General features: G+C 34.4%; 1 protein-coding gene across 1 annotated transcript in view; it reads right to left on the reverse strand.

Annotated features, from left to right (window-relative positions):
* The window catches only part of EYS (eyes shut homolog), a 1,629,530-nt gene that overhangs the window by 1,250,284 nt on the left and 358,418 nt on the right, over positions 1-20,828 (reverse strand).

A 20,828-nucleotide genomic window follows, 5' to 3' on the forward strand; every position in this document is an offset into this window, starting at 1 on the left:
GGCCCAGACCAGGTAAATCATGCCCTGGTGACTTCACATTTGCAAAGTTTTTCTTTTGAATGGCGGCCTTAATTTATTATGTGTGTTAGTATAATTACTTCTGTCTTCTGGGAAGAGTGATAATTCCTCGAAGATAAGAATCCTCTTCACCCCCTCTGGCCTGTACTGCATTCCTACAATTCTAGTCTTTTTGATTGCCTGAATCCAGTAGTACATCATACATGCAGTGGATTCCTGAGCTAATATGAACCACCATAACAAAAAAATCATCACAAAACATCAACCATTGCCTCCCTTTCTCCATCCAGTCCTTGTTCCTGGAAGAATTGAGATGAAAGATTTTATCATAAGATCACCTTAATACTGTCAAATGACAGAGAATTATTCCTCTGGAGTGGGGTGTAGCGTGAGTAATAATTTTCAATATCTCTAGCTTAATCTCTCTAAAAGTGGGGACAATTAACCAGGAAATTATCAGAAATACTACCATTGACCTGTGAACCTCCACCAAAGTAGAAACCAGAATCCTCCCTACTGGCATTTAAGCTTGGATGAACAATCTTTCAGTGGCCATGGATTTCAGGTGAGACAGGCCAGGTAGTAAACCTTCTGTGATCTGCTCTGCAGGCTCACCTCAGGTCTGTCAGTTAATCTCGCAGTTACATGATCTTGCATTTTAAAGGTTCTATTTTTGGATGCTGCTTCTTAGCGCAGTATAGCAGAATTTTGCTAAATTTATTAAATTAATTTTTGATATCTGCTCAAATCATAGCGCATCTTTTTTAAAAATTAAGTTTATTGGGGTGACATTGTAAATAAAATTATATAGGTTTCAGGGGTACAATTTTAAAATACATTATCTGTATATTGTATTGTGTGCCCACCACCCAAAATCAAGTCTCCTTCCAATCTTAGGACATTGCGAATTATGATAAACCTTTTATTTAAAATGATAAATTTCACCTATATTTATTTCATCTAAACATTGCTCCTTCTTTTGTTATTTTAAAATTAACAACAGGAAGATGTCTAAGAGAAAAGTATATATTAAATAAAAATAACTGTTAGATTTGTCTAGCACCTGTATATAAATTCATGATTAAAACACTATTTTGGATATTTTTAGTTTCTATGTATGAGAAGTGATGTAACCTTTGAAGATCTAGGTTAAAAACTGCCATTATTTTTCAGGATTAAAAGATTTTTTTTTTCTATAGGGTTACAATAATTAATTTATAAAACTTTTATTTAACCTCTCCTTTCTACCAAGCATAATATTGGCACAGGAAATGCCACAGCACAGTATTTGAGTCTAAAAGATTTATAGTCTGAAGATGCAGCACATACATATAAAACCAGATAAAACTACAGGATTTATTTGGTCAGCTAATAGGGAGAGATATGTCCAACATGTTGGTACAATAGGAAGATGACTGTAATGAATATTTTGGCATCAATGAACAAGCCCATAATTTGGACTTTTAAGAATTAAAGAAAACATATTATAGCTGGTGACATTTGATATGTTTTAAAATGTATACATGTGTTCACTAGAAAATTGGCAGTGGAATGCACAGAAATGTGTGCAATTAACAATATGTAATGAGTAAAGTCACAGAGGATTTTGGAGCCTGGTATAGTAAAATAACTAAAAGAAGTTTAGTATGGCTGGAATAAGTGTTAAGGGTAGGTTAAGAATATTTTAAGGTGTTTAAAGCCCCATCTTGGATCACAGAAACCCAGATTGCATTGCAAAGACATATTTAGAAGATGAGTTTGAGGCAGACCTTGCTCAATGAAGAATTTTGTCATGGTTATTACAGAGGATGTCAAGATTTCATTCTTTAACACTGAGAAAATAGTATAACAGATCTACATTGTTCCCATTTCTCTTAAATATGCCAAGAGCTTGTCATCCACAGTTGTCCTGTGGCTAAGCCACATTTGATCTTCTAGAAGTAAATTGAAATAAGTGGAATATCTATGACACTCTGAAGAGTGGAATGTATAAATGCACAATGAAAATGTGTGGCTAAACTGCATGATAAGAAATCTTAAGGGAAGAAGCCATAAGAAAAGTAGTTAGTATGAAAGTTGGGCAATTTTTTTTCTATCAGACTTATCTTATAGATTACATTTATTCTATATAATTAATGATGCTAAGAGGTACAAGCTGAGAGTGATAGTAAGAACATTAACTATAAATTAGGAGATGTGGGTTTCAATCCCAGCTCTCTCAGACAAGTCCTTAATCTTCAGAGTTGAAGCTTTAATATGGTAAAATTAAAAAACCGTGTGATTTTGAGTGGTTTACATTAAAGATACTTTAGCAAAAATGTATTTGTTGATATTTGAAGTATGTGTACAACTGCCAAGTGAATAAGGCAAGATACAGTAACATAGTATTTTATAATGAATATTAATGTGTTAGTCAAACTATATCAATATTTCTTTAATATGATTTAAAGTTCCTTAAAGGAAAAAATTCTGGATAAAGAAGATGTGGTACATATATACATTGGAATACTACTGAGCCATAAGAAAAGATAAAATACCGCCATTTGTGACAACATGGATGGACCTTGAGACTATTACACTAAGCAAAATCAGTCAGTCAGAAAAGCTAAGAACCATATAATTTCACTCATATGTCACATATAAAGCTGAAACTCAGACACAGACAGGCAACAGTGTGATGGTTACCAGAGGGAAGTGTGTTGTGGGGTGATAGAGTGTAAAGGGGGCCGATTACATGGTGTCAGAAGATGATTAGACTTTGAGTGGTGAGCACACAATGCAATATACAGATCATAGAAATGTACAGTTGAAACCTATATGACCCTATTAACCAATGTCACCCCAATACATTTTTAAAAAAGGGAAAATTCTTATAGCCCTCCAGCTGTTGATTTCTATCTTTATAATGTGACCATAATTTCTATGACATTACTTAAAATGTACAGTAACAAAATGAGGCATATGTTTCTCTGGCTTATATAGACAATTCAACCATAAACTAAAATAAAATTACTAAATAAATATAAATCAAATAATATGAAAATTATAATAATAACTTGTGGCTACCAAATAAATGTTAGCAACACCTGTGTGGGTATTGACATTAGTGGTATAGCCTCTCTAAATTTTAACAGGTCAACATTTCATGTAATATGAATACATCTCAATGCAAACTACTTTGAAAGCTTTCTTCACAAAGCAAGCTGGGACAATATCCAATCTTTGCCTGATATGAGCTAGATTAAATCTCCCTTATTTTTTTTCTTTTTCTCATAGATAATACAATTGTAGTTTTTCTGCTAAAGTGAATAATTATAAACACAAATTCAATTGAAACTGAGTAAATTGGTTACAAGGCAGGCACCCTGAAGATCCATTATTCTTTTTTTTCTTCTCTTAATCTTTATCTCTCTCAAACACATTCAAATCTATTTTTATCATTATATTATATATAACACTGAAGCCTAAAACATAAATGACATACCACAAAACTAGTTAAACCTGATATATATAGGTTTCCAAGACTCTGCAGATTCCTTTCTGAGAAAAAAAAAAGGACTTTTGTAATAACAAGGTCAACATTTTGTTCACTATCAATACTTTCATCTAACAAGAAACAAAAGTATATAAAACTCACCGGCCTCTAATGAAGTCTCTCATTATGGAGGCGCATGGGGCTACTGAAAACTCCAATGTATAAGCAGAGTGAAAAATATATCACTAATTTTAGAATTCCCCCTGGAAGCTAGAATAGTATGAACTCATTTTATTACCATTGAATGCAGCTGAAAAAAAAAAACACATGTGTGTGTATATAGACACCTATAACACATAAACACAGACAACAGTGTTGTGAAGGGCAGAGGGAAAGAGGGTAAGGGTAGGTGGAGGTGAACCAGGGAGGATAAATGGGTGCTGAAGGAGACTTTGCTTTGGGTGATGGGTGCATGATGCAGTGTGCAGATGACATTTTGTTGACTTGTACACTTGAAACCTGTATAGTTTTGTGAACCAATATCACCCAAAAAATTCAATAAAAAATTTGAATGCAGCATTCTAGCAGACATTTTATATTAATTTGAGGTAAATTGAGTGGCACTTTTGCATTTAGCACAGAAATATTTGAGAAACTTTAATAGAAAACATTTCTTTAAAAGAATCTAGTAGTTTTAAATACCCCATGTGTATAATTGTGTCATGATGGGCAAACGATTTATGTTCTCCTTGTCTAAATGTTCCCATGTGTATAATCACAATACTGGTATGTGTGTCATGATGAAGTTAAATGAGGCAATGATTATAAAATATTTAGAAATAAACAAATATTTCTATTTAGGACTTGTTTAGTACTAGAATACTGTTGTATAGATTCTTCATTTTCTGAACTTATCAATGAAAAGAATTCCATCTGTGATTATATAATCTTGCTTGGACAGAGAAAGAGTAAATCAAGTGTCAGGTGTATTTTAGAGATTGCCTTGTGCAGAATATTGACACCTTCTGCTTCTCTGTTATCCCTTGTTAAAAAGGAGCACATGCAAAGTTATAGAATAGGATAGAAAGTGAATTTTCACTTAAAATATAAAGTGAATTAGAGAAATTATACCAATCAGCAAAATTCTTACAGATAATTTTAATCAATATTCTAGTGGATTTTCTATTCAATGGCTCCATTCCATTATTAAAATAATCCTATGGATAAAAATCACTATGTATCTTTTTAAATAGTCTTAATGAGATATATAATTCATATCCTAATTTTACCTAAAGTACACATTTGGCACTTTTTAGTATATTCAGAGATTGTGCAACCATCATCACAAAACTTACCACTTTTTTTTCCCACCACATAAAGAACTTACTAGTGTTCAGAGCCCATGGCCCTGCTTCAGATCTGGGCAACCCTGGATGTGTTTTTCCATCACTATAGATTTGTCTCTTCTGGGTATGTCATATAAATGATAACACAATAGGTGATCTTTGTGACTCTCTTTTTTTTTCTTAGTATAAGAAATATTGGGTCTCCTCGGAGTCAGTTTCTATTGCTTGCTTTCCCCATGTTTAAGTAATGTTTTCCTGTTTCATTGTATGCCATTTCTTGTTGCTAACTGGACATTTTAGATGATGTAGTGTAACAACTCTAAATAATAATCTACACTGTCCACAACCCAGGGATTTTTTGTCTTTATTATTTTCTCCTTTGTTTGCTTTTATTGTGACTTGGATAGACTATTCCAGTGAAGTCTATTTTCCTTGCCATGCGATGCGTCTGATACTGCTCCTCAGAGACTGGGCTTTCACCGCTTCCCTGACAGTTTCACAAGTTATGACTGTTTTTCATTGGGGTCTCTTCTTTTATCTCCATTTCGGCTTTTGACTGGTTTGCTAACTGTGGATCTGTTGTTTCCACACTACTCTGAGGCATCAATTGCTCCACATTCTGATCCAATTAAAGTCGTGTCCCCTTTCAGAGGCTGAGTGCTATCAGGTTTGAGGCTTTTGCCAACCTCAGAAGAGGCATTCCTAGCTGTCTTCTTGACTTTTCTCTCTATTCAACTTCTACTTGGTCTTACATTTACCCTCTCTCAATTGCTCCCTACCAAGGTCACCCATGTTTTCCATACATCCTTATGCATGAACTTCTCCAGGCTGCATTTCAAAAAAGGCATGCCCCTCTAAGGAAAATGTGTGTGACTTTCTTCTTTTGCCCTTCTTCTCCACCTGGTTAGAAAGTTTGTCATTCTGCTTTGAAGCTGACAGTGAAGACAACAGATTGCTTCTCTTGGTATGTTCTCACTTGCTCTACAGCAGAGAAGCAAATGGTTTGATAGACACTGGTCATCTCAACTTGCCCCATTTAGACGGGAACTTTCACTCTATGAGAGAACTGTGGTTTGAGAGGTGAAGACCCAGTGTTCTCAGCTGCCACATCTAGGACAGAGTTTTCACCTTATGAATGGGGGCTGGGTGAGATGAGAGACGCCAGCCCTCTCTGTTATACCTACAATGAGTTGAGTTTCTTGCAACACAGCTGAAGGGACCAGAATCATCGATATCCTGAAAATCCCAGGATGAAAATGCAGTGTGAGAATGGGGGTTATAAGGAAAAGGAGCCTCATAAAATATTTTTCTTTATTGATTTTAGAGAGAGAGGAAGAGAAAGGGAGAGAGAGAGAGAAACATCAATGAGAGAGAACATCGATTGGCCGCCTCCTATATGCCCCTCACTGGGGATCAGGCCCACAACCTGGGCATGTGCCCTGACCAGGAATCAAACCAGCGACCTCTTGGTGCATGGGTCAACACTCAACCACTGAGCCACACCGGCCAGGCTTAAAGGAGCCTCTTCACTTATGAGCATCTGTCACACTGAGCTGGGTGAGAAGGAGGAGGTGATAAGAGAAAAATTATGGCTCAAATGCAAGACTCTCCCTCTTCTTAGTGAGATTTGAATAAATGATGCTCCCTTTGCTGTATAATTTTAGGACAATATCCAGAGACTGAATTTTTAAAAAATAAACAAATAATTTACATAACTATGATTAAAGTTTCTTCTTAGACAAATGTTTGTGCTTTATTATTATTTTGGGGGGATCTTATAGTCCAAATAAAATAGCTTTTGAGCCAAGAAAGGAAATTCAACCTTTATCATTGTCATAGCTCTTCTGCCTCCTCTCTTCCACCTGTGCTGGGGATGGGATAGTTAAAACTTGCTCTGATGGATGACAGTGAGTAGGGATTGCAATATAAGAAGGTTGAGGCCTGTGCAGAGGAAGGTTGGATATTTCTTTTTTTTTTTTTTTTTTTTTTAATCCTCACCTGAGGACATTTTTCCATTTTTTGTTCAGGTAGAGTGGGAGGGAGAGAGAGGAACAGAGAGAGAGAGAGAAACATCGATGTGAAAGGAACACATCGAGTGGCTGCCACCCACACAACCGACCAGGGCCGGGGACAAACTGCAACCGAGGTACGCGCTCCTAGCGGGAACCGAACCCGGGTCTCTCAGGACCTCAGGCCGACGCTCTAACCGCTGAACCAAACCGGCCAGGGCTGGATATTTCTTAAATAACTTAAGCTATAAGCTATAGTAAAGCAATTTTTAAAAAATCAATGAGAGATCCCTACCATTATATTTATTTCTGTCTATTTAAGGACAAACTAGCAGACTGTGTAACTTTCTTGTGAACAGTGATATTTATGAGGAGAAGAGCATTGGTACAATATTTCACATTGTCTCTTCATGCAAATTATCACATCTTCTTGTCTCTAATAGAGTTCCATTGTTAACACAATTGACCGTGAGGGTTCCACTGGGGAGAACTAAAATTCACTGCACCTGAAGATTAAATTTGTACATAAATCATTCTTTATAAACCTACTGGAAATATTTTCCTAAATAATTTATTGTTCCTATAACTCTTATTAAAAAAATTCATGCTGTTCCATAAAGATTACTCCCAGAGTCCGATTTCCACATTAATTATCAAAATGTATCTCCTTTGTGATATCTGTCATGTGCTATAGTAATATTGAAATAAACACCATCAAAATATATGTGTTTCATGACTCCTATACATTTGTTTTTTAGATATATTAATGTTTAATCAAAATAGCTGGCTCATTACAGTTCTATTATTTTAGCATAAAAATAAATATAAATATTTGCAAATACTATGTCACAGAAATGGCAAAAAGTTACACCACTACTCACGTTTTTATTGAATGGTCTATCTACTAAATAAAATATTCTTTTGCCATCCTGTTGAACAGTGCAAGTGATTTGATATACATTGATCAGATATGTAGAACCACGTCAGTACATTACACATGGTGCTGCTGAAAGGTAGACACAAACCAGCTACAGCAGCTCAAGATGTACTCAAAAACTAATATGTGAAAAAAATAAAATAAAAGCCAGTGCAATGCTCTCATCCTCTTCATCTTATAAAGAAAAATGAAGTGTGAGCTATAATCCTAGTTCAATTCTCTTCTCTACAAATTACTCATTTTTTCAAATATACAGACAACTTTATTCATGCTTTTAACACAATTATAATTGTATTATCCTGTATTAAGCAAAATGAAGTTATAATTCATTCAAAGATTACAAGTCACATATAATTGCTGATCTTAGAAGAGGCTCTACCTCAGCTTCTTATCACCATCCTCACATATCCCTCTTTCAACACGTATTTTCACAGTTATCGTCTGATGCTTTCCTGAGCTATGTTTCAAGGATGAGAACATTTCTTTATTCTTGATATTTTTTAAATTATTTCTTTTTCTTTTTTGTCTTCTAAACCACATGTTCCCAGTGTTCTATATTTTCCTAAAGTAAGAGATTAGTAAATGCCACCCTTATCCCAACAAAAGAATTTAGGGTAGTCAAAAGTTAGATATTTATGATTTGTTAAATTTGAAAAATCTTGCATTAAACAATTGTTTTTGTTGTTTTTTGGTGTTTGTTTCCGTCTCATTGATGGGCTCTTTCTCATTGCAAATTCCCAGAAGAGCCATACATTTAAGAATTTATTTAACAATAGACTTTATTTTATTGAGTTTTAAAATATATACTCAGGTCATTTTTGTTTTATGCTGCAATTGACATAACTGAAACTATGCCCTCCTGATGTAGTCCTCTTTTTATTTATATTTCCCATAGGATATCCTTTATTCTTCCTCAATCTAATAGAGAATGAAGGGGTTCAAATGCATAAGCAGCAGTGTTGAAGATACATAAAATGTTTATTTTGTTTAACCTCATTTCTACAGCTCATAACATGGTACTGCCTCAGTTATTATGATAGTTAACATAAACCCTGTGAATTACCCCATTGATTCCTCATACTAATCGTTGTAATTATTAGCTTTATTTTTGCTTTGTAGGTAATGAAACTCAGGTACAAAGCATAAAGTGACCTTTTAAGCCTATATGATAAAGTGAAGGTTTGTAGGGACCTATATGTTATATATCAAGAAGATTGAGTCATCAATACATTTTTGCTGAACTATGATATTGGTTAATACAATCTTATAAGGGAATGACTTATTTTTTGACATTTCTTCTGATATGTCAGAGGATAAAATGAGAACAACCAAGAGGACATTATTTGGCTGTAGACTTCTATTTAGTTTTCTATTAATCATTACAACTATATCCATGATAAGTCAATCTGCCTAACAGAAGCTTGGTGGTCACTGGAAAAATGGCCCTCACCTAGAGGATACTTTTTTTTAAAGTCTCTTTTGAGTACCCCCAACATTCTATCATTTCCTCATAGTGTCTTTTCTGAATGTAGCTGAAAGAGGGTATGTTTTATGGTAGTCTTTTGGCATTCAATATGGGAGATGCTTGCTTGTGCGTGTGCACACACATACACATACACATGCATCTTCCTCAATCAAACTTTAAAAATATCATAGAACAATGGCTAAACAGATAATCTACTTTGGGCCATCCTCAAAAGGCCATTATTTTAGTCCTAGCCTGGTAGAGCATTGTCCCCATACTCTCAGGGTGCGGGTTCCATCTCCAGTCAGGGCACATACAAGAATCAACCAATGAATACATAAATAATGAATACATAAATAAGTGGAACACCAAGTTCATGTTTCTTTCTGTCTCTCTCTCTCTGTCTCTTTCTCTCTCTCTCTTTATCTCTCCTTTCCCCTCTCTCTCTAAAATCAATCAATATATATATATATTTTTTAAGCCACTATTTTGCCTGGCTGGTGTGGCTCAAGAGATTGAACGTCATCCCATGGACTGAGAGGTCCCGGTTTGATTCTCTGTCAAGGCACATGCTTAGCTTGAGGGCTCGATCCCCAGTGGGGAGCGTGCAGGAGGCAGCTGATCAATGTTTCTCTCTCACATTGATGTGTCTATCTCTCTCTCTCTCTCTCTACCTCTCTAAGAAATCAGTAAAAACAAATATATATATATATATATATATATATATATATATATATATATATATATATCAAGCTACTATTTCAATTCTCCCTGTTTTTCATTCATTGTGTCCTATGACAGCATATTTTCAAGTACATGTCAATATTACAAACACAGCCACAGAGAAAGCCTAGAATAAATTTTGAAATGACGAGAACTAAAGATCTCCACTATTTCAGGTATTGTTTTCTCAATGACAGGTGTCATAGAAAAAAGAATATGAAGTGATTAAGTAGAAATTAAACAAATAGTTCACAGGGTGATTTTATACTTTAAAAATATACATTCAAAAGCTAATTGATCATTTTTATAGCTGAAATCTATGACTAGGCTGCAGAAGGGTCAAATAAATAAGCCCTGCAAAGAACTCTCTGTGTTTTAAAAGAAGAAATGTTCTATAGTGAGAAATGCATTGGGAATATTTGTCTCTGCCTTTCCTATACCCTCAGGACCAAGTCCTTAGAATGAGGAAGCATTTGCTAATGAACGTCTGTAATAGCTAAAAGTTGGAACATTTAAAATTTGGATGCTATATTCAATCCATATGTTTGCTAGTGCGTCTAGCAAACATTTAAACAAGCTAAAATGTTATAACTGAGATTCAAGGAATATTTTTGTCCATATCTGTTAACAATTTAAAACAGCATTTAAGAAAGTTAAAGAAGATAAAATAGCTTTGGTTTTTAAATATCAATTTTATTTGTATTATTAAGCATTAAAAAATTATCACTAAACTATACTATTAAATTTCAAATAGCTTTATATTGGTTCATATTATTAATGAATAGGGCAAAAAAGATCATTATATCAGTTTACTGTGTTATTTTAAAATGTATTTACCACCAGCCCCTGTTAGGCTAGGTCATTAGGTTATTACACTATTTCATTAGTGTCAATAAAAAATATTCTCTATTTTGAAAGAAAAGCATTGATATGCATGCTGTTATTTAGGGCTTGGCTTTACATAGGTCCACACTCATGTAAAGTGTATTACCATGGAGAAGTGTGTTAATGAGAATTTTACTTTACCTAGCCAGTGTGGCTTAGTGGTTGAGTGTTGACCCATGCACCAAGAGGTTGCCAGTTATATTCCCGGTCAGGGCACATGCCCAGATTGTGGGCCCAATCTCCAGAGTGGGGCATGTAGGAGGCAGCCAATCGATGTTTGATGTTTCTATCTCTCTCTCTCTCTCCCTCTCCTTTCCTCTCTCTCTAAAATCAATAAAGAGAAATAAAAGAATTTTACTTATATCAGCACAGAATATCAGCATCATTGTTGATGTAAACCAGTTCTAAAACTTTGATTTTCCTCAGCACAATAAATAAAATAGTAACAATAATAATAAAAACAACTGAGACAATACCATATATTACCATAGCCAGTAGTATTACTCTCAATTTACAACTGATTAAAATCTAAACATAAAGATCTTAAGCAATTGTCCTTCTCTTACCTCCCCTCCCCCGAGGTACCTTCATTGACTAAGCAATAAAAACCTTAGGATTTTGTTTTCTGTCTCATCTCCATTTCCCCTTTTTCGGTGATGGTGAGCTGGATGTAAAGAGGGTCATTTTCTATGTCTCCTATTTCTAGTCTCATCCTCATCAGAGAATACTTAAGCACTATTGCATTTAAATAATTAAATAGTAGTTTTTGTCGCCTCTTTTCCAGCTCTCGGGGAACTTGGGAGTAGGGCACTTCAGTTTGTCAGGCCAAGTTGGGTCATTTTCTCATTTCACTGGAGATAGATACAGTCTTTTAAAATGTAAATTACCCCTGGCCAGTTTGGCTCTGTGGTTAGAGTGTTGATCTGCAGACCAAAGAGTTGCAGGTTCAATGCCCAGTCAAGGGTACCTACCTCGGTTGTGGGTCTAATTCCCGGCCCTGGTACGGGTTGTGGGAGAGGCAACCAGTCAATGTTATTGATGTTTCTCTTTCCCACCCTCCCTCCTACTGTATCTTTAAAAAAATAAATAAAAAATATCTTTGGGTGAGCATTAAAATAATAATAATAAAATACAATGTAAAACAGAGCACCTATAATTGTTTCCTGTTTCATAACTAAGGCTATTTACAAAGGCCTCCAGAGGTCCTCCAACTCTAACCTGCTTTCCCACCACACTTACTCCTCTTCAAACATACAGTCTTCCTTGCAAGTCCCTGAACACACCACGTGCTCTCCTTCCTCAGGACCCAGGCTTTATGTGTCGGGAACACTCTTCCTCCAGATACGTATTTCCTCATTTCCTACAGATCTCTTCAATGTCAGTTCTTCCGAGATGCCTCCCCTGATAACCCTGTATCAGAGAGGACCCCACACCAAAGGCGTCTTAATCCTTTTCATTTTTTCAACAGCACCATTCAATTCCTAATGTCTGATGTTTGCTGTTTTGTTTACTGTTTATGTTCACCACTGGAGTTAAACCTCCGTTAGGAACTGTAACTGTATATTCTCCTTATTTCCAGCACAGAGAACATTAGCCATAATATGATAAACAGAAATATTTGAAAAAAAATTAATTAACTTTGGAAGAAAATGTGGTTTCCTTCAATAACCACATTATGTTTTTAATCAAATTATCAGACACAGTAGTAAATATGTAATCCACATAAGAAAACAATATTAGACTATATTACATTTTCTTTTGTTTATTTCCTCATTTGGTCTAGGACCACACCAAATTATTTTTGTCCATAAGCCATATATAATTTTTTTTTAACTAGCTCTTCATCACTAATATTTTGCTACATTAGAAATAAAATATTAAAAAATAATATCATAAAATTTTGCCCAAATTATTTTTATATTTTGTAGCTCAATTCATTTGAGAAATCTTCATGTTTATTTTGAATAAAAGATTACATGTATTATAAAATGTATATAAAATTTCAAGTACGATATATTTGTAATAATAGATTAGTTATACTTTCCCTTATGATGTACTCTTAAAAAAAGAAAAAACAAATAAAAAACAAAGAGAAAAGAAAAGAAAAGGACTTTCATGCTGTTTTTACCCCTGCTGGTTTCAGCAGCTTTATTTTAATACTCCTCAGAGAGCTTTTCAGACATTTATGTGATTTAATGGCATGCTATTATTAAACTACAGACATTTTATTTTATTTTATTTGTGATTGCCATAACCATCACATTAACATTTGAATAAAAAGCAATATCACTGAGAATGTGTCAATGTATCTCTTAGTGAATTAATCTGTATCCCTTGCATAGGACTTGCTTATGGGCACACGATAAATGGAATAATAACAATGATAAGTTATTAGACATTCTGGCAGAAGAGCCAGTGAGGGATGGCGGGAGGGGAGGAATAGAACTGAGCCTGTTGAGAAACAGGTCGATGCAGGAGAAATGGCATGTGTCCCACTGTTCCACAGTGAGATAATAGAGCACATAGGGATGGCCTCTTGTCAGTAATGTGACAAGTTTGGCATGATTTGAGTCTCTGGTTGTGTTTCTGGTTACCCTATACAATATAATAATAATGGATTATTAAATCAATAGTCAAATCCTACACGATACAGATCATCTGGAATAAAAGAAAGAAAAAAAAGAAAAAAAATAGAAATCATATTCCCCTGTAAATCACATCTTTCAATAGTCAATAAGAAGTTTAACTCTTAGGGTGAAATATACCCAGGGCAGAAAAATTATTCAACATGTAGGGCGAAAAAATTAGAACCTCCCTTTTTATGCATGTTTATCTAAATATCAGAAATAATATAATCTTGCCCTAAAAATGTTTAATATTCAGATTGATGTAGATATGTTCATTCACTCCATACAGTATCCTTGGGGCACATATTATCCCCACCATAACCTAAGGGAAAAGAAGAAGGCCCAGAGTGGCTGCCAAATACACCTGTGGTGCCTGGATTGGTTGTTACAGTTCAGTACACTGTGATGCCTTTGATTGTTAAGTATGTTCAAATAAGTTGAATCAAGAATATTTTATGGATTTAATAAAATTTGCCTTTACAAAATTGACAAGCAAAAACACAAAACAGAACAAAAAATGCCAACTGTATAAAGAAATTAACAGTAATGAGAACACAGGAATGGCACTGCTATTATTTCTCAAAGTCTGACTATGGTAGCCACATTATAAAGTAAAAATAATAGTCTAATATAATTAGAGTGCTAGCCCACCCAAAACTCAAAATCATCACAATTTAAAATGGATATTTACCCTTATTGCATATTATAAATAATGCTTTGAGATGTTTACTAACAGACTGTATAAAGCAATAAAAATCAGGAAGAAGGCTCTGGCTGGCATTGTTCAGTGGTTAGAGTGTCTGTTCCAGCACCAGAGGGTCTTGGGTTCAATTCCCAGTCAAGGGCATATACCTGGGTTACAGGTTTGATCCCCAGCCTCAGTCAGGGCTCCTGCTGGAGGCAATCAATCAATGTCTCTCTCACACTGATGTCTCTCTCTCTCTCTCTCCCTCTCCCTTCCTCGCCCCAGCCCCTTTCCTTTCCACTCTCTCTAAAGAAATCAATGGAAAAAATATCCTCAGGTGAGGATTAACAACAACAAAAATCATTAAGAGATATGAAAACTAAGCATCATAAATATGAAGAGAAAAATGAGAAAATTTTCAGCAATATTTGAAAGCATGCAGCTTTCAATTTTATACAATTTCATCCAATAATCCTAAGCACACAGAATTCTAGTTGTAATTTCTCACTTATTAACAACAACAAAAAAAACCAAATCCACAATTTAAAAAAAAATCTATTTTATTCTTGTTATAAACACTATTAGAAAGACATAGTGACAACTAAGTTAATTGTCTGTAAACACTGACAAAGGGAATACATTAAAAAATTTGAAAAAATTTTGTAAAACAATCATTAGAAAAAACTTCTCAATGTGAAAGACTTTTATAAAATTTGATTTTTAAGTACAGCTCATTGTAACATCTCTTGCTTCTGGCATAATGTATAGAAAACTACTGAATTTGAGATATATCTACTGAAGAAGATACATTCTTCACAATATAGGACTTCTATATAGAAAAAGGTGTCCACTGATAGTGCAGTTGCTTTGACCAGAATGGAAATAAAGGGTTAGATCTCCGAGATAGCCCCCACGTCAAATGAATTTATTGACTCAATAATGAGCGAGTTAAGCAAGCTACTGCCGCAAAGGAGTTGATAACTGAAGGACATCAGTGCAGATATATAGTTTTAATATTTGTATTATTAGTGGGGAGAGCCCTTGGGAGAATCAGGCAGGAACCGCACAGGAAATGTTAAAATGTTAGGCCAAGTTTTAACAGAAGCAGTGGAAGATGTCAGCATTCAGAGATATTTGAGAGGAAAGCTCAGAGGTATGTTCATAGAATATATGTATATTGTGTGGAAAATGCTGTAATCGAGGAGGACACTTAGATTGAAATTCCGTCCCGATCAAGCAGATAAAATGTCATCAATAAAATACTGTCACAATAAAAATACCAACAATATAGATGACTACATTTTAATATAACCTCATACACAGTTATCAAAAGTATTGGTAATCCAGCTGGCTTGGCTCAGTGGTTGAGCATCGACCCATGCACCAAGAAGTCACAAACCATGAAACACTGTTATATTTTAAGATAAGCAATTTATCTCAAGTGATAAGATTACTAAAGGGACAAAATTATTTTCATTATCATTTGAAAATACTGTAAATCCTTAGGATTTCAAAACAACAAAAAAATGGAGTTTAATTGCTTGTGGGGAAAACAAAAATAAACATAGAGACACCTTTCTCACTCAATAAAATGACAATATACCAGCTCTTGTTCCATGCAACATGGAATTATCATATGATAGGCTGTCTTTCTCAATGAATACAGTAATGAAACCTGAACAGAGAGCACCCAGCAGCTGTTTAACAACTCACAAAAGTAGATGACACCAGGCAGAATGGGTAGAAGTCCACAACGCAAAATAACACAAAAATAACAGTGAGTCTACCATTTTCCCCTCTGACACCCACAGCCTGAACGCAATGTGTGAAAACTGGGCAATGGAGTGAAGACAGATACAGCTACAATAAAAATCCCCTAGTTCTGACCCAGAGTGGGAAAGGAGATCCCTAATGCTCAGAAGGAATACAGAAACCAGCCCCCATTTTTTGTTTCTTTTCTCCCTCAGTCCCCTAAGCAATTCCATGGTGGTGGAGGCAGCTGATGGTAATGGTAGTCTGCATTAGCCAAAATTCGGGGGAGGGAGGACTATCTGTTTGTTAGATCTGCAATTACAAGAGGGTGAGGTCAAATGTCATTGCTGTGTGCTTTTGCTGCTTGGTCTCAGATGTGAGTACAAATGCTGAAATGCATGGTTCAGTTACTATACCCCAGTTTTCTGGCAAGAGGAGTTGCAGGAAACTAGAATGCAAGGGAAGACAGCAGAAAAATAGGATATCAGTAAAGTGACCTCATCAAATTTTGAATGAACTTCTGGACTCACTCCTGAGTTGCACAGATGTGAATCTGATCCTATTTCGCATATCCAGGACAAAGAGAATCAAACCAAAAGACAGACCACCACTTCAGTCCCAGACTGGACACAGGTAGGAGACACCAGGGACAGATCTGAGTAGTACAAAAAACCCTTTGAAACTAACCAAATTTAAAAATACAACCCACAGAAAATAGGTTGAAACTTGTGACCAAACCTAACCAGATCAACTTACTGCTAAAAGAAAAATATATCAATATTTTCAGTGTAATTTAAGTAAGATCAGTATCTCATCTATATTATGTTAAAGGCCAGGATACAATCTAGGATTAATCAACTCAATTCACTCGGAAAAATCCAATCAACAGATGCCAATGTTGAGATGTTGGATTAGTATGACAAAGACCTCCAAGCAGCTATATAAAAATGCTCCAGTAAGTAACAGAAAATACTATTAAAAGTAAAATACTATTAAAAGTGTGTCTCGCCCTGGCCAGTTTGGCTCAGTGGTAGAGAGTCGGCCTGTGGTCCAGAGAGACCCGGGTTCGGTTCCCGCTAAGGGCACGTACCTCGGTTGCAGTTTGTCCCCGGGCCTGGTTGGGTCATGCAGGTGGCAGCCACTCGATGTGTCCCTTTCATGTCGATGTTTCTCTCTTTCTCTCTCCCTCCCCACTCTATTTGAACAAAATAAATAAATAAATAAAAGTGTGTCTCAGTGGTTGAGCATCGACCCATGCACCAAGAGGTCACAGGTTTGATTCCTGGTCAGGGCACATGCCCAAGTTGTGGGCCTAACACCCAATGGGGGGCATGCAGGAGGTGGGCAATTGATGTTCTTGCTCACCCATGTTTCTATCTCTCTCTCTCCCTCTCCCTTTTTCTCTCTCTAACATCAATAAAGAAAAAAAAAATTAAATAATGGATAAATAAAATATCAACAAAGAAATAAAAGATAAATGGTGAAACAAATGTAAGTTTTACAACTGAAAAGTGAAATAATTTAAATAACAAATTTTACTGTTTGGATTCAATTCAGAATAAAGATGACAGAACAGAGTCAGTGGACTTAAAGCCAGAGCAGTAGGAACCATCTACCTGAATAAAGAGAGAAAAAGCCGGGGGGAAATATGAGTGGAGTCTCAGAGTCTTGTGAGACAATAACAAAAGCATTAGCATTGGTGCCACCAGAGTTCCAGAAAAACAGGACAAAGAATGAAGTACTAAATAAAAACATTGAAAAAATAATAATGTCTAAAAAGTCCCCTTTATGGTGAAAGACATAAACCTTCAAATTTAAGAATTGCTGTACATTCCAAACATAAAAAAACAATAAGCAATGAAAAATAAAAAGAATTATGCCAGTCATATAAAAGAAAACCACTGAAAACTGAAGATGAAGATGATAATACAGATTGAGATATATTTCTGCTGGGCTCTTGGTCCTGAACGCCCCACACGTCAAGGTTCTAATCTACTCTGATCTGGCAGAGGGCTTGGAACCAATTTTCTTATCCTGTCCTATTCACTCCAGATTACATATGCTGTATCTGTTTCTTAGTCCTAAGTGAATATAGCCTTATACATTCTTCCTTTTTGTTAAACTGAAATATCTACAAGAAAGAATAATGTGCCACTGAGACCATTTTAATATTAGTGATCCAAGGTTACTTTTCTTTATTAACTTTATAACCTAGTAAAAAATGTAATATATTATAAAGTTCTATATTTATTTTAAAAGTAATTTTTAAATGTAGTGTTCTGCTGTATCACATAAGAGTAAATATCTAAGTTACATATCCTTTTTTGTAAATAAAACCCATCATTAAAATTCATCTAAAAACAATATATTCATGTACTACAATTCAGGAGTCTTCAGAAGAGAAGTTATTCTAGGTTACAGGTACATGTGAAGTAGATTCATGAAAATGTAAGACATAGAAAGTTCTTATTAATAGAATAATAGGTATATATGGGTATAACATTTTAAACAGAAACTTTTCTCTTTTGTTTGTGAGTTATTATTGAAATTTCAATTATCCTATTTTTTCTCTGAATTTTCAGGCATCTCCCCCGCTGCAATATAAATGCTACTATCTCAGACACAATTCTCAGTAAAGCTTAATCTCATTGAAAAGATTAAGAGGGTTTAAAAGAATCTTAAAGTAGGGAGCTTAAAACTTCTTTATATTTATAAAGTCACACAAGAATGTCAAAAGTTCTAAAAAGTATTGCTCAAAAGAAGCCTTTAAAACATATACAGAAATAGCATTTCTTTCAAAAGTTCGACTTTTATCTCTTAAAACATTTTAAATCACCTAAGCTGTTGAACATTATGCTTCCTTAATCAACCCCTCAAACACATATAGACACATACATGTACACGTTTGTGTACACATATACACATATATACAAACATGCAACACACACAAACATACAAGCACCTTATTTGCTTATTGATTCAATAATGAATTATTTGGGGGGATAAAATAGATATAAATAAACATTTAATCAGACCATAAACATCCCATGTCCATTGGTTTTTGAATACAGTAAAAAAAAAAAAAACAAAAAACTCCCCAGTTAAGGTATAAGAACAAGCAAGGAATATAACTTGTGCAGGGTGCAGTGGGAACAGTTCCAAATGACTTCTAACACCTGGTCATTTAGAAAGGCTGCTGGTTGGATGGAATGGAATGTTAATTACATAAAGAAAAATGGCTATCATTTGAATACTTGATAATTTTTTTTTTAAATGTTTGGTACAAGGATAAATTGTTAGAAGTGAAACGTGTTAAATTTCTAAATTACTGTGAAATGAATAATTAATTCTATAACATCATTTAAGATAAGAATATACTGAAAGGTAGAATTTGTATTTTAAAGAGCCTTCCAATTTTAAAAGTAGTTGAAAGTTATGTAGAACTGTTTATATACGTGAATGTTTAGTGCCATGCAGAATAAAGTGTCTCCTTTAATATTGCTTTCCTTCTGAAATTGAAGACATTGGTAATTTGAAATAGTTTAAAAGAGAAATTGTAAGTTTTTACAGTATAATGTAACAATTTTGTACAGATGTTAATATGGTTTCATTTCAATTTCACTTTTGAAAAGGAAAACATACTATTTTACACATTTTTAAGCAAACCATGCCCATAATGTTCAAATTAGTGAGTGAATATGATCACTTGAATTACTTTGAGCAAAATAACTTTCAAGTTAAAAATGAGAAGTTACCATTTATTTACATGGGTATCATTTTGAAGTAATAGAAAAAAAAACATAATTGGAATTTAACAGTGGGGAAAAAAGCATTTAGAATAAACTCAAAGAAAGGATGCAAGAGGAGAACACAGCACTTTCTATTCAAAGTCTTTTAGTCAACAATTTCCACAATTTATTTTTTTCTAAGATGTATGTAAGTTCTTCTGAAAATTTACATTGCTTTTGTGAAAATAAATGTTTCTTATGGAATTTTGATTATTGGCATGATGAAATTTGAAGTTTTTGTGATGTGTGGTAATTTTACTTTAATCTTTAAAAAATTATTTCTCCTTAAATATTAGTGCTGTGTATATCACAATGTGTTGGTGGTGTGGAGGGAGATACATATTCTGAAAAATGTCTTTCATGTCTAGGTCAAAAACTAATAAAATTATTATCAGATATTATAAAATAAACATGAAAAATAAATAAAAAAACATGCTTGTCAGTGTCGCTCAGTTAGTTGGAGAGATTTCCATACACCAAAGGTCACAGGTTTGACCCTTGGTTGGGGCACATACAGGAGGCACCTCATCAATGTTTCTCTCTCTCATTGATGTTTCTCCCTCTCTCTCTCTCTCCCCCTCTCTCATTCTGTCTCTTTCTCCTCCCTTCCTTTCTCTCTAAAATTAATAAAAATGTATCCTTGGGTGAGGATTAAAATAAAATAAAATAAAAAGAAACATGGTGTGGGTCTCATGGTACCTACAGAGAAGTTATGTGACAAAATATCATAAATGAATATTAATATAAGTATGTCCATGTAGAAGATATAACAAAATGTACATTGATAGTTTCTTTGGAAAATTTTACAAAAAGAAAAGTTGACAGAAGTAGCAAAATTCTGCATATTAAAATGCAAACTGAAGCTGAAAAATAGACATCAAATTTTTTATGATTTTGTGGGTACCTGATTACTGATCTCACATATCTATACAAGGCAATTAAGAGAAAAATAGACAATCTGAGAGATACATTAAATAACTTATTATAAAATGGTTGATTTTTTTTCTGTATTTGAATATAAATTTAAATACTACAGTAGCCAAGAAGAAATTATAAACTCAAATAAGACTATGGGGATATAATTTTTTTTTTCTTTTGCGAGACAAAAAAATATCAAT

Source organism: Molossus molossus, unplaced genomic scaffold, assembly GCF_014108415.1.
Source record: "Molossus molossus isolate mMolMol1 unplaced genomic scaffold, mMolMol1.p scaffold_m16_p_8, whole genome shotgun sequence".
Taxonomy (NCBI): domain Eukaryota; kingdom Metazoa; phylum Chordata; class Mammalia; order Chiroptera; family Molossidae; genus Molossus; species Molossus molossus.